Raw genomic sequence first — 16224 nt, 5'->3', positions numbered from 1 at the left:
AAAAGGAGAGAAGGGAAATGAAACCACCCAGACGTGCTCCACATTGGGGAGAGGCAGCAGCCAGCCTGTGATAAATAAGAAAGCTGACGGGCGAGACGGCCGCCAGCAGCTATTAGGAAGAAGTGACGGGTATGACTGAAGCCGAGATGCTCACATGCCAGCTGCAGAGTCCAGGTACTGGACTCTTAGCTGAGGTACGGATTCTAGGAAGACCAGAGAACCACAGTCTGCAGGTTTTGCAGAAGCGGAATTTACCTCTGAGGGTGCTCGCGGCAATGTGGTTGAGAAATACTTCTAATCCTCCTCGTAACCCTCTTCTAACCGTCAGAGGACATCTCAAGAAACACCAGAAATGGCAGCCTGCAACATATGTCAGTTGAGGGTCAGCTCCAGGAAAGCAGAGGCTGCCTGGTTTATGCACTGCCTTGTGTCAGGCCTGGTGCACAGTAGGTGGCTAGAAGAAGGTAGAAATGAAGAAAGGAAAGGAAGGAGAGAGGGAGGAAGGAAGGAAGGAAGAAAAGGAGGGAGGACATGGCACTGGAAAGTAGCCGTGATTATTCTCATTATACAGATGAGAAAAACTGAAGACCAGGGAAGGACTTGCTTAAAGCCACCTGGTTAACCGGCACCCAAGAAAGAATTGGAACAAGGCTGTTGGTTTCCCACCTCTCAGGCCAGGCTCCTTCCCAATTTTCACTTGGGAAGGAAGGGAAGAAAGAAGGATGGAAGGAAGGAGGGGAAAGAGGAAATAAGGAAGGGAGAATGGAAGAAAGAAAGGAAAGAGGGGAGGGGAAGGAAGGGAGGGGATATAAGGGGAAGGGAAGGGTGGGGAAAGGAGGGAAGGGAGGGCAAGGAAGGAGAAAAAATAAATTGGTCTGAGGGAAACAATGTAGGTTTGCGAGTAGGGTAATGAATGAATGGGGTTGCCATTTACATTGATGAGGGCACTGACCCACAGAGCACCCCTCAGTTACTCACATCTTTGAGCTCCTCCTATGTGCTAGGCTGTAGGGGAGAGGCCTGGCGGTACAGCAGAAAAAGCTAGATGAGTCATCAGTGAAACTCCCCTGGGCCTGTTTCCTCACCTCCAGCTCTACCCTGCATCTACAATACAAGGAAATGTAAAAAATGGGCTCATATCTCAGGAAACAGGATTTACGCATTTTAAAAATCACTACAAAGTCTAATTGTAACACAGTCACGCGTCCCTTAACGTCCACGATATGTTCTGTGAAATACGACATTATGTGATTTGGACATTGTGCGAACACCATTTTATTTATTTATGGCAACTCCGAGGTAGCTCAGAGTTCTGCTTGCTGCTGTCTGGCCAGGTCACGGCTGGGTCCCGGGCATGGTGAGGGCACAGGCTGAGCTGGTGGAGCCTGGGGACTGGGCCTTTAGGTGAGGTCCTGGGGCACTCAGGAAGGCGTTAGGCCCTTTGGAGGCCCAGACAGCCCTGCAGGCCCAGTTTGCTGAGGATGAGGTCTAGGCTTGTGAGGAAAGCCCAGGGCATGTCCCCAAGCAAGAGCTGGTCCCAGGCACAAAGGTGGTGGCTCCTTCCTGGCTATATCCAGTTACACCCACTATGTCCCATTCTCCTATCAGGATTTCTGAATTTACGGGACCATGTGATATATATGCAGTCGGGCGTTGCCGGAACAGACTTTATGTGTTGCATGACTATAGTAATAAATTGTTGTTGTTGTATGCCATTGACTTGATCCTACTCACAATGACTCTATAGGACAGAGTAGAACTGTCCCATAGGGCTTCCAAGGCTGTGATCTTAGAAAAGCAAATCCCTACCAGGTCTTTTCCCCCTTGGAGTCGCAGGTGGGTTCGAACTACCAACTTCTGGTTAGCAGCAAGGGCCTAGCCGTTGCACCACCAGGGCTCCTTAATAGTAATAATAATGGCATTTAACCTGTCCCAGCAGTGGGCTAAATGCTTGACCTATGTTTTCTCTCTTCAGCCTCACAACAACCCTGGGTGGTAGCTACTATTATTATTCCCATTTTTCAGATAAACTGATGCTCAGAAAGATTGAGTATCTTGCTCAAGGTCACCCAGCTATTAAGTGGCTGATGAAGAATCAGAATAATTATGGCCCTGTCCTTCAGGGACTTGGAGCTTAATGGCAGATAATTTTAAAATAAAGTGCAAGTGCTATGACATTTGGGAAGGTTTCTTGGGGGTACAGAAAGGGCCCGTGGCCTGTCCCTTTCTGAAGCTGCTGAAACCTTACTTATTCTGCAGGGTCCCGCTCAGACATCACATGGTGACAGCTCCTCAGTGCAAAAGTCATGCTTGCCTTCTTTTTATCCCCATGACGCTCTGCTCATATTCCTCGTACTTACCTGCTTCTGTTATAGTGAATTGTGCCTGTATGCCTTGCTGGGTTATAAACTCTTTGCAGGTGTTATAGATTGAATCATGCCCCCCAAAATGTGTGTCAACTTAGCTAGGCCATGATTCCCAGTATTGAGTGATTGTCCACCATTTTGTCCTCTGATGTGATTTTCCTGTGTTGTAAATCCTACTCCTATCATGTTAATGAGGCAAGATTAGAGGTAGTTATGTTAATGAGGCAGGACTCAATCTACAAGATGAGATTGTTTGAGTCAATCTCTTTTGAGATATAAAAGAGAGAAGTGAGCAGAGAGACAGAGGGACCTCATTACCACCAAGCAAGAAGAGCCAGGAGCAAGCATGTTTTTTGGACTTGAGGTCCCTGTGCTGAGAAGCTCCTAAACTAGGGGAAGATTGATGACAAGGACCTTTCCCTAGAGCCAACAGAGACAGAGGAAGCTTTCCCCTGGAGCTAGCACCCTGAATTTGGACCTCTAGCCTCCTAGAGGAAACCCTGGTTGCTTAGTGGTTAAGTACTACAGCTGCTAACTAAAAGGTCAGCAGTTCGAATCCACCAGGCACTCCTTGGAAACCCTAAGGGGCAATTCTACTCTGACCTATAGGGTCGCTATGAGTCGGAATCGACTCGATGGCAACGGGTTTTTTTTAAGCCTCCTAGACTGTGTGAGAATTAATTTCTCTTTGCTAAAGCCATCCACTTGTGATATTCCTATTATAGCAGCACTAGATAACCAAGACAGCGGGTAGACTTGTATTTTCGCCATAATTATGCCGTTAGCTAGGACCTTCTGTGCCTCCAATCCTCTTACCAAATCCGCCAAACAGGAGGGATCAGTCCCTGGAGAAGAACATCATGCTTGGTAGAGGGTCAGGAAAAAAGAGGAAGACCCTCAATGAGATGGATTGACACAGTGGCTGCAACAATGGGCTCAAACATAGCAACAATTGTGAGGGTGGCACAGGAACAGGCAGTGTTTCGTTCTGTTATACATAGGGTCACTTTGAGTTGGAACCGACTCAACAGCACCTAACAACAACAACTGAAAGGTGGACAGGGTGCGAAACCCTGAGGCCATGCTATTATCTTGAATAGTGCATGGCTAGAAAGTTGTGTCTGAAGGAGAATGGGCAGGCAGGGAGGGATGCCACAACTCTACCAAGAAGCCTAAGAAAGACACAAGCGACTGCCTCTAGCAGCAAGAAAGGAGTGAGGAAGGGCTCGTTGACAAGCCAGCTCCCTGGCCCCAGGTGTCTGCAGGCAGCATAGTGCATCCTTGTGCTGGGCCTGAGTCAGACAATCAGGCCGAGCCAGCTGTCTTCTCCAAAGCCGAGCACACAACTGCGTGGGTCCCAGATGAGATGATTTTCTGAGCTGGAGCACATCAGCTGACAGCCTTTAAAACAGAGAGATTTCTAGAAGTGCATTGCCGGGAGGTTCAAAACCAACTTTAATTACAACAGATCAAAAACTTTTAAAAACAGTTTGTCTTCCCTCCTGTTCAGGGAATAGGAATTATTTTGGTCCTAGTAGACCTACAGGGTCACCCTGAGGAGTAGATTTAATTCATCAAGACAAAGCCTATTTGCTTACCCACTTTCCTGTAACTTCTTGTGACCTTTTGGGGCTGGTTATGCTACTTGCCTTAAACCTGGTCCCAAAGCTCCAAAAGTTGAATCTGCCGGATTTTCTCATAGAACAGAAGCCACTTCTGGTTAGCTCTGTAAAAGCGTGTTCTTGCCTTAATTCCAGACAGACGAAAGTCCTAACGACCAGGTTTGAGGACCAGGTGCAAAGACAAGGCCACCTACTCTGGTGACTTCAGGCCCTTCCAGTTAGGCCCCTGTGTCTTTAGTGGAGTTGCTGCATGGTGCAAACGGTTAAGCATCGTGCTACTAACCAAAAGGTTGGCAGTTTGAACCCACCCAGAGGTACCTCAGAAGAAAGGGGTGGTGATCTATTTCTGAAAGGTCACAGCTTTGAAAACTCTATGGAGCAGTTCCACTCTGCACACACGGGGTCGCCATGACTTGGAATTAACTTGACGGCAACTGGTTGGTTGGTTGGCGTCTTTTGTAAATAAAAGAAGCAAAACTCAAAAGACTGATTAGAACATTTCCCAGTTTCCTCTGGAAGCTCCCTGACACTTCCAGGCATTCCACATGCACAAGAGGGCTGTCATTAGATGTCTTAGATCACATTTCCCTTCATATTAGCAGCAAACAGCATCCAAACTCCATTCTCCTCTGGTTCCCTTTGGGGGTAGCCCAGGGCAGGACTCAAGCGGTGGGGGCAGGGAGGCGCTGAGAAGCCCTGAGGGCAGCCATCCAAAGCCACCTTCCAGGGCCCACCACTAACCACAGCCACTTTGTTCTCAGAGACTATTAGCAGCGCAGTTTCCTGAAACAATGGTTCAAATCAATTTGCAGAGCATTGGTTTTAAGGAGCTAAGAGTGGGATAATACCATAGATTTTGCAAGCTGCAGCTTCTATTCAATTTAATTACCTCCCTCTGCAGATTTAAAAATCAACCAGAGCTTCAGACAAAGGGGAATTTCACCACTCCCCAGCCTCTGCGTGGTAGGCATATGCCTACAGACCAGGATATGTGAAAATAGGCAGCATCAATCAAAGTTGACGTAACCATGGTGAGGCTGCCAAGCCAAGGCTTCTAACAGTGATAACTGGTAACATAAAAAATCCTCTCAAGTCGCATCTTTGCAACTGCTTGGACAGCCCTGAAGAGTGGGCAGGGACGTCACTGCACAGGACAGCTTACTCCTCCTGTTACCAACTGCCAATCTGACACAAAGGGTCCTTGTCTTTTCACGAGTAAGAACACACGCAAAGGACAAACTTTATTTTCAGCAAGCTTTATTTTGCTTGACTCAAGCAAAAGGAGTCAGCGAGGATCTAAGCCTCTCCAAAAGACTGACTTGAAAAGGGAAGCAAGGCTAGGGCTTATATGGGTTCGGTGGAGACAATAGAGTGCGCTTCTTTCAAGGGGCGGGTACTTCTCAGAACAGAGGTGCGTGCTAATTACGTTGCGCGTGCATCTGGAATCCAAGATGGAACCCGCTGATATTCAAGATGGAGTCCTCTTGGCAGCCCTTAGCATCACTTACTATGGGATATAGCGCAAGTGCCCTGATCTTTGGCACTACATCACCATCTTTGGAGGGCTAAGGACGGTTAAACAGTGGTCACACTTTGTTCTGCTGCACTTGCGGGAGCCTGTAAAGGGGGACTAGAAAAACACTAAAAAGGAGATAGTAATTTCAGCCTTATCTCTTGTTGACAGGGTGTGGTTCCTGTTTACCCAGCTTCTAGATGGTAATCTTTTAACAGCTCTTTTGTTTCTGCTAGCACAGTTAACCCTATCTGTCTCACTCCTTCACCCCTGGCCAGCACTCCAGCCAAGTGTCATCGGGCCATACTACATTGGCAAAGGATGTAGGTAGGGCCATCCTGTAAATTCTTCTTTCAATCAAATCCTATAATTCATTCTGTTACTGGAGAATAGCCTTGATTCTTGTCTTTGGTGTAGGAAAGAATTCAAACACTGAGACAAGCAGTGTCAAGCAAGCAAGGGATTTTATTAGTTAGCAGAGGGTTAACAGTGAAAGTACACTTGAGGAGAGAGTGTCAAGGGGGCTGCTCAGAGGGAGAGTCTGAGAGCCCTGGTCGTTTTCTTAGGGTTTTATACCCTTTTTCCCTTATCTCTCCTGGTTAATGTTTACAAGTCAGGGACCCTATCAAGTTAGGGACCTTACGAAGTTAGGGACCCCTATAGGGACAATTTCTTGGGCTTAACGTTTAACTACATAGGGACCATCTTACTTTGAGGAATGAAATGTCACCACTCCCTGTCTCTTCCTCCTCCCAAGTGCAAGCTCCCCTTCCCCCTTACATCTTTCTTATAGGGACCATTTCCTTGGCTTAACGTTTAACTATGTAGGGACCACCTTATTGAGGAATGTCACCGCCCCCTGTCTCTTCTTCCTCCCGAGTGCAAGCTCTCTCCCTCCCCCTTACAATTGCAGCATTCATTCGTCAAGGGCCGGCTATGCAAAAGACTTTGTGTGGTGCTGTCAGGTTAGAAAACAGCACAGATCTCTGCCTCCGGAAGCTCACAAACTCGTAACTGCACCATAAAAACTGTAATAGTGGAGGTAAAACAAAAATCAAAATCCATTGCCCTTGAGTCAATTCTGACTCATAGCAACCCTGTAGAGTAGAACTGCCCCGAAGGGTTTCCAGCTGTAATCTTTACAGAAGCAGACTGCCACATCTTTCTCCCGTGGAGCAGCTGAGTGCTTAGCCACTGCACCACTCAAACACCAAAAACCAAAACCAAAACCAAACCCATTGCCGTTGATTCTGACTTGTAGCCACACTATGGGGCAGAGAACTGTCCCATAGGGTTTCCAAGGAGAGGCTGGTGGATTCAAACTGCCAACCTTTTGACTAGCAGGCAAGTTCTTAACCACCAAGCCGCCAGGGCTCCATAATAAATGGATATACAAGGTTTAATTGCAGGCTCAGAGAAAAGGGGGCTAATTCCAACTGGGGAATATAAGAGGTAGAATTTACATAGGATCTTAAATATGAAGTAAAAAACAAACAAAAAGTTGCCGTCAAGTCCATCCCAACTCGTCCTGACTCATGGAGACCCCATGTGTTTCAGAATAGAACTGCATCTTTCAGAGGTAGATCACTAGACCTTTCCACCTAGGCGTCTCTGGGTGGGTTCCAATCATACAACCTTTCGGTTAGTAGTTGAGCACTTAACCATTTGCACTACCCGGAGACTCCTAAACACTAAGCAGAGCTCCCCAAAGAAGACCTGGAGACTAGGGGTGTGAGGGCTGAAGGACACGGTCCAAGTGAAGTCGAGAGGTGTTCAGGGAATGAATGGTTAGAGGTTTGAAGTAGCCTGGTGTGCGAGGTGCTCAGGGACAATACTTGGGGGTACCTTGAAAGTCAGCTAAGACATGTAGGATGTGACAGGGAACCACTGGTGGCTTTTCAGAAAAAGAGTGGCCTGATCAGATCTGTTTCAGAAAGGTCCCTCGGGGTACAGCAGGTAGGATGAACTGGAAGACGGGGAATGTAATCAACACAGGGTTCTTCAAATCTAAGAAAAAGATTCCCATCCATTAGACAATTGACTCGTTAGGAAAACACAATATGTAGTGAAGCTGCAAAGTCAATTCAAACCAAAGGCTCCCTGACAGCTTACAACCAACCACAGGGGTGTTTGGATGCTCCAATTTAACCAGGTTAAAGGCAAGCAAGCCTCCATCCAGGGAGCCCTCCACTGAACAAGCTTTCCCTCTTCAGGCTTGCCTGCACTCCATACCTAATTTTCCACCTCGCTGTTTTGATGAAAGGCAGTGACTGTTTTATCAAATAACATTTCACTAACGCCATTCTCGGAAAAATGCTTCAGAGGATACCAATATACTAGGAGTTAACACCTTGGGGAATCATATTTGTATTTTTCTACTGATGATGGAGCCTTGGACTCCTTCATCTAGTGCAGGTAGCAGTTCAAGGAGCCCTCCAAGTCCCTTTGATTTATATGTAAACAAGTGTTTCTCTTTCCAAAATTCAGAGATTTGTGTCCTATCAATTCAACTCAAAGAAAGCAAGCTATCTAGTTCAGAAACTGCTGCACTGCGCTGAGTAAGAATTATAAACGGTCCTTGCGAAAGGCCGACTGTCCTATCTACTCACATTTCCAAAGTTGAAGCATGGCGTGTATTCAAGCGAGATTTATGGTGCCACATTAATGGGTTGTTAAAAATAAAAAGTTAGGGCACACAAAGCGTTCTGTGACCTGTTACTGCTTTTCAAAATCACTTCATGGCAGATGCAAGGCATTATTTTCCCAACAAAAACAAGACCGTGGCTCGGGGCAGTTTTGTGCACAGCCAGCACTTTTTTTTTTTTGGTAGTTGAATTAACGCTTGTCACTACCACTGTGAAGTGCATTAGGGTGTACGAGTTCTGAAATAAACTCTGGGCCATGTAAGCCCAGCATTAAGTAAATAACTTGTTAAGAGCAATCATGGTAATCTTTTTTTTTTTTTTTTTTAATTCCTAAGATCCATGTTGGATGACAATTTGAAAAGGGCTCACTTTCTCACTGACCGATGATGATCTTGAAACTGTCAGGTAACACTTTAAGCCTTTAGGCCTTTGCTACTGCTAAAGTTTGGAGATTTAAAATAAATCATCCATTTCTGGAAACCAGAGTTACAACTTCATTAATTTTAATGTTGAGTTCTCAGTTACATTAGCTAGTTTTTACCTAAGCCATTGCCATCAAGTCCATTCTGCCTCATAGCGACACTATAGCACAGAGTAAAACTGCCCCATTGGGTTTCTGCTGGTGGATTCAAACTGCCAACCTTTTGGTTAGCAGCCAAGCTCTTAACCACTGGGCCACCTAGGTACCTATTAGTGTTATGACCAAAATCAAAGTGCTGTGCTGTCACAACCTTTCATCTTAAAAGGAAGCAGAGAGCTGGGTTCACACATAATAAACAAATCTCCATATTATTAAAAAGGCATTTTATTATAAATACATTTTAGTTGTCGCAGTAAAATACATTTTGTGTTACCATGAATCTTTTCAAACAAAAGAACTTCACTGAGACAATGATCACACCGTATGAACTGTAGACCCCAAACTGAAGCCAAAGTGGCTAAAAGAACTGAAGAACTAAGTTTAGAAAAAAAAAAAAAAGAAAAAAACCCCCAAAACCCTAGGGAGTGGCTTTGGGGTCATTTTATGGTACAAAGTCACTTTCATTTTTAAGAATAAATTCTTTTAGCTATTAGGACCTCGCAGATGAGGTATCATTAACCACAAAGAAAAAAATAATTTTGTGATCATTTTGCCATAAATTAAGCTTAATTAGATGGCTGCACAACTGGTACTTTTCACATCAGAGATGGAAACTGACCACCTCCATTTTATATGGCCTCCCTTAGAAAGACTTTTCAAAGTAAGACCCAATAGGAATCTGCTAACTAACTAATCATACAAAGTTAGCTGGACAAGTTTAGGAAAGAACTACATTTTTGAAGCATTACAAAAACAAAAACAACAACAAACCCTGCATCACTAATAACAGGACCCTTTAATGAAATGCAAAACCCATTACGTTTATAATTTAAAGAGAGGTATTTCAATCACCAGATTTACCTAGGATACTACCACTACTAAGGTATAACCAGTACCTTCATGGGTTTCAAAGAATCAAGTTGGATGACTGGCACAGAAAGCGGATACAGTACAATGTTGTATACATGGATTTACAGAAAGCAGGCATGGTCTGGATGTATGAAAATCCTCTCTATGGGAGGGGCCGAGAACATTCTCAGGTGTAACTGACTCACTGGGACCATATCCTGGACAGAAGGGCCCTCTGACCTATTGAAAGATATAAAGAGGTCTCACACAAGGAATCATGCAAAGCAAAAAGTAAAGAAACTGAAGCTCCTTGGAAACTGGAACTGGGTAAAGGAACTTCTGCTCAATATTTCAGTAATTCCACCAAAGGTCATCGAGCCTTTCAAGTAGGAAGTACTGAGCTTTAAGAATCCCACAACGGGGTGTTCTAGAACGGTTGCCATGTTTACTTGCATGTCTAGGTCATTCTATATCCTATCACCTTAAAAATATATTCTTAAAAAAATTTTTTTCTCTAGTATCTCAGTAAGTTCAAAGCCAAACTAAAAACCAGAGGCAGAGCCTAATATCCCCCAGGCTGCAGTCCAGGGTGGATATTAACATCAAAGACAACACACAAATTTTAAAACAGCCAAAGACCAGTCAGAGTGATTACATTATAGGCAGTTCCTTTCTCAAAAAACTAACTTGCTCATACATGTGTACCTATGGCTTATGAATAACTCACACTGTGTAGCTGGTGGATTCCCCTAGACTGTTTTGGAAACATTATCTGTTTTTAAGGGAGCAAAGTAATCAGAGACAATTATCAATTTTCTGCCATATACAACACTTTAAGGGTCCTCCCACATCTGCTGGCACAGCAAAGGATTAAAAATAACATTGTTTTAACCTGAGAAACATATCATTTGAAAAGCAAAGCATTTGGAATCACCTCGCCGCAAAAAAAAAAAAAACATAAAAACTAGGAATACATAATTTGGGGGTTACCTACTGTTTTCCATGATCTTGTCACTGCCATCCTAGTACAGCGCCCCCTGCACTTAGTGCCTCTGTAAATGCTAAGCACATTCTCCTGACATCCTGATGATGCCTTCCACAGTGCCTCCCTGTATGCGGATCAAGGCTGACTCTATGGACGTCATACGAATACACACACTTCCAAAGTCCAGGCAGCAGTGCTTGCAAAACCACACGCACCCTAGAAATGAAAGCGCTCCTGCACCCTCATGTGGAGGAGCGGCAGCGGCCCTAAACAGGGGAAGGTGGAGGGTAGCAACCAATCCAATAGAGCCCTTTCCCCAGAATGTTCCACTCATGGTATCACAACTCTGAAAATATGGGTGGTTGAAAAGACCTTGAGATTTTCTCTCCACCAGTGGCTCTTAAACTGTAGTTCCTGGACCAGCAGCATCAGAGTCGCCTGAGATCTAGTTCGATATGCAAATTCTCAGGCTCTAGAATCAGGAACTCTGGGGGTAGGAGGCGGTAGGCTCTATTTTAACAAGACTTCCTGGTAATTCTAATGCTTGCTCAAGTTTGAGAACCACTGCTCTATACTGGTCACAATTCTAAAACCTTAAAATAGGACAGATTTGTAAATAGATACTTGATCTTCATTCCTACTTGTGTGTGGCTGGCTACACTATTTGAAACCTATATAATCTGCCACCCCTTTGCCATTACTTCTCAAATATTAGAAAAGTCATCATGAAAAAATTTATTATAAAACCAAACATCTTTTAAAAGGTAATATTGATTTCTCCTCCTATACATAGTTCTAAGGCAGGCAATCACATGCTAGCATCTAAAATAAAATACAGAGGAGACCTCATACATCAGGTGCAAAAAATATCTAAAAAGAATCCCCAAGGACATAATGAAAATTTCCTAATATTGTTTAATGAAGTCAGAATTATATAAAACTCATTATGTTTTATGCTTAATATTTGTATCAAAATAAAATTTCTGTTGAACAAGCTGCAAATAAAACCTGGTCTAACTCTCCAATTACTGAAACTCTAAGCATATGAATGTCTCTGGATTTTCATAACACCCAGTCTCAGAAGCTTCAGGCCCCACTGTTTAAGTGGGGTTTAGGATCTAAGTGCAGTTCACACTTCTAAGTCTAGATTTTTCTGTTAGGTACCTCACTTCAAAAAAGCTGCAGAAACTCACACCGGTGACTCTTTTGCCTTAAAGTTCACTCCAAAGCAAATCTTTTCAATCAGCTCAAAAAATTTCGAGGTTAATTAGAACTATTTTTTAATTTTTAATCTGATATTCTAGTTTAAAGTAATAACATAACACCATTTCCTGAATGTGTTTTAATAAGAATGTTAAACATCAGAGTCACTCCTTGTAACAACGGTCTCAAAATTGCTAATTGAACAGGTACGAAAGGAGTAAGTGTGAATTTAGAAGCTTTACAGTAAATCTCAGCAAATAAATATCCACCCTCCAGTAGACAGGAAACGTGAGAAGTCCATCATAATGCACACTTTGAAGACTAGCAGCCACCTACTCTTTCATGATGATAGCTTTATAACATGCGACGGTACCACTAAGTGCTATTTTGAACAAGAAATCATAGTTACAACAGGATCCATTTTTCTAATTTCAGATGGCAAAGAGGGGCAAGAAAAATCAGATGCACTAAGACATTTACTTCGAGGTGCAGGAAGACATATAAAGCGGTAGTAGAAATTGAAAAAAAAAAATTTTTTTTTTTTTTTTTAAGAAATTGAGGGCTTTCATATGTTAAGGGGCTGGTCCTCGTCGTTAGGTGCCATTGAGTCAGTTCTGGCTCAGAGCGACCCTACGAGCAACAGAATCAAATACTGTCCGATCCTGCACCACCCTCACAGTCATTTCTATGTTTGAGCCCAAGGGGATGGTTAGCAAGCAATAATGTCTGGTAAATCAGGGAAGGCAAATTACTACCTTTTAGGAACTGGAAGAAAAAAATCACTTGGCTAGCCTAAATAACGTTTTAAGACAGTGATTTGTGACTTTCAATATATTTAAAGTTTTTACCTTGTATTTTAAACCTTTACTGGGATTACTTTTTTAAAAACAACTCCAATATGAAACAATGCCAAGGATAACAGGTGTTTATTTTTTAAACGTCTAAAATTGGTGAATCTCCTTTTCTTAATAGTTAAAACGTGAAGAAAATTTATCTTGAAATTGTTTTCCACTCCCTGACTCTCCTTGTGCCAAGGCAGCTACAGATACATTCTCTTACGTTTATAGCTTTGCTCTTGAGATGCAAGGACATGAAAACTAGTAAACACATAAAATCAACTACACTACAGCAAAAAAAAATACCAAAAGCAAAAAACCAAACCTGTTGCCATCGAGTCGATTCCGACTCATAGCGACCCTAGAGGATAGAGTAGAACTGTCCCATAGGGTTTCCAAGGAGCGCCTGGTGGATTCGAACTGATGACCTTTTGGTTAGCAGCCATACCTCTTAACCACTGCACCACCAGGGTTTCGAAGATATATTAATTACCCAAAGTTAGGAAATACAGTTAGCTTTGTCAGCCACTTCAATGCTTCCATAAACAAGGAAACGACTTTCATAAATCAGTCTTTGAGATTGCTCGGTTTAATTAGGTGATGCTTACACAGTGGGAATTCTGCTTATTTCACTTACTCTGCAATTCTTTGAACTGAAAAGACCAGTTGCTGTTTACATGGAATCTGAACTTATTCTAGAAACTCTGATGAGAAAAATCACACGAGGCACACAAAGTTATTTCACATATACAAAATGACCTGGATAGGAAGCGTATCTGTGTGAGAAAAGGAAAATTAAGGCCATGTTAGTTTAAATGGTCAATAATTAACTACTGATTAATCAAAACAAAGCTCTGCTCTAACAATCTGGCAAAGCATATGCCAAAATGGCAACCAAAGCCTCTTTTAAAAAACACACCAGAAAGTACCCATGTTAAACTGAATGAAGCTCTTCAAATTTTAACCGAAGTTCATTTTCAGATCAGGAAAAAAAAAAAAAAAAAAAGCATGAATATTCTACTTTACAAACTCTATCACCAAAAATAATTTCTTTAAGGTAAAAAAGGGAAATCTCAAGTAGCACTGAAAGAGTAAAATGAATAAAAAATGTTTCTGGCAAGAAAAAGGAAACTTCAGACGGATACAAAGTGATACAAAGAACAAAAGACAGCATGTCAATAAGTAACCTCACTTAGGACTCTTCTGGAGGAAAATGAACTTGGTATTACCAGGGGGCTATCATCAAGTTTTCTAAAAAATATATAAATACATATATGAGTTCCATCTGAGTGCTAAGGTTGAATTTAGTATATAAAGTTAGGTTTTATAAGTCTAATTTGTGGGTGTTCGCTAATTACTACCCAAATAATATCCAAAACCATCAACTGTCTTCAGAAGCCATGCCTCATTTCAAGGAAACTTGCAATGATTCTTACAGTAAGACTTGCTCAAAACCATTATAAGCTACTACAAGTAAATAACAGGTTCTTTAAAGCGTGGTTGGAAAGACGGCATAGAAAAACGATGAGGAAAAGTAAGCTTGTTAGAGGTTAAAATAAGCATTCAGGGCAGAACCCAAAGAGTATCAGATGGAAACAGCATTCGAAATAATAAAGACCCGAGAAACACCTGGACACTAACAGCAGAGCCGCTGACTAATAAGCAGCCATTATTTTTAATTTTTTGGAAATAACTGCTTAGAACAGGGATGTCACAACTTAACAGCTTCTTTCTCCAAAGCTTCCATGATCGATCTATTTACAGAAAGGTTTGCACATGACGCCCTTAAGTAAATAATTTAAAAACTGATTGTTTTTTTAAGGTTCAAGTATGGGAAACAGAAAACGAGGCAATGATTTCATGATGACGGTTCCACCGAAAGTCCTGACATTACAGTTCTGTCTCCATGTTACCGAGATGCCTCTGGAACGTGTACCCAGCCTGTGCTGCAGTCCTGTACACTCCGGAGGGGAAATCATTAACACCCAGGAAATCAGTTTTCATACGCACCCCCACATGAGGGACACCTAATTTCCACGTGAGCTATGTCTTGTGTTTCATCAAAGAGTTGGCAGGTCAGAACTACAAGGCAAATCTTTTTCTTCTTTTCTTCTGACTAAAGCACGTTGAGCACAACTGGACATAGCTAAACGTGGTGATCTAACTTCATACAAAGAAAATGCGGTGGTGGAACCTGCCAGCTCAGTTTTCTGACTGAATTACACTAACCATTAGCATGTCTGCAGTCTACAGGTTGACATCTGTCCACTCACACAGAGACCCGCAGCCTGTCATGTGAAGCCACATACAAATGAATTGCACTCTGAGTAAGATGACAGAGCTGAAGGAAAGAGGCATGCCTCGCTTGTCCTGTAGCTTACGGACCTTTCAGGAAAGGCACTATCTCATCCTAAATGGTCTGAGGGCTACAGGGGATTATAGGTGGCCAACGTAAACTAAACTCCAGGTAAGAGACGGTAGTTTTTCTTTCCCCCTGCCACTTTTCAACCCCATTTTAAAAATGTTCTTCTAATAATCATGGCCTATTAAAAGTTGTCCTCCAAAAAAATAAAAAAGAATTTTGAATGGATCATCAGGAAGGTTAGGTTCATTTGCAGACTCATCTTATTTTTTTAAAAAAAGTTATAGTTTCAAGATCTCTTGGAAGTATAAAAGCAGTACTGCTAGATCAGGAAAGATAAGGACATGCATTGCTTCAAAAATATTACAAGACCACAAGTTTTAAGAGGGTAAATGTTTTCCTTTGGATTTTACCAAAGTTCATTCAAAACAATTTGTAGACCGTAGAATATTTAAGATAGCTATTTAAATTGTATATTTTTATACAAGTTCAGTGGGGTTACTTTAGAAGAACTGAAAGAGATGAAAAACAAGGGTGGCTTTCTACTTCAGATTTAGATGAATTTTGATACATCTTTGACAAACATTGTATTTCTTCTTTAATGATGTTCCTCAAACAAAACAGTTAGCAAAATATTTGAATTTCCATGTATAATGTCACATTTTAATGTAAACATCAAATAAGGTACCAAAACTTTTACTGAGGGGAAAAAAAAAAAAAATCTTAAAGCGGCACAAGTCTTTATACCACTAGAGAAGGAGGGGAAGCCAGGTTACAAACATTTACACATGCGTAGTAAGGGGGAGGAAGGAAAAAAGGATTTTACTAAATTCACGCATTTTTAAAATAGTTATCAAGTCTACTAAGCACCAACAATCCTAAAAATTTTTCAGTTTCATGATTTGTTTTAAAAAAACAAAACAACAACAAAAAAACACTATCAAATTAATGTTAAAAACAAGCTTGAAGTGTAGCTTGTCCAAAAAACAAAATAAGTATGCCAATGTTTTTTCACTTTTTAAAAACCAGTGGCACACTAAATACACCTGCAAAGATGCCTCTCACTCTATCCTGTGGAGGATGGAGATACAACAGCACATCTTATGTAATCTAAAACTATGAAAGTTTTAGAATGCAGCATCCTGTCACACACAAAAAAAAAAGCTGATAAAACTTAAAGTATTTAGAAGATGCTGCCCCTTTATTTTAAAAAATTTTAAATGAATTTAAGCAAAAATAACATACATTTGTACATCAACTGGT

Source organism: Elephas maximus, chromosome 19, assembly GCF_024166365.1.
Source record: "Elephas maximus indicus isolate mEleMax1 chromosome 19, mEleMax1 primary haplotype, whole genome shotgun sequence".
NCBI lineage: Eukaryota > Metazoa > Chordata > Mammalia > Proboscidea > Elephantidae > Elephas > Elephas maximus.
This window is presented reverse-complemented; position numbering follows the sequence as displayed.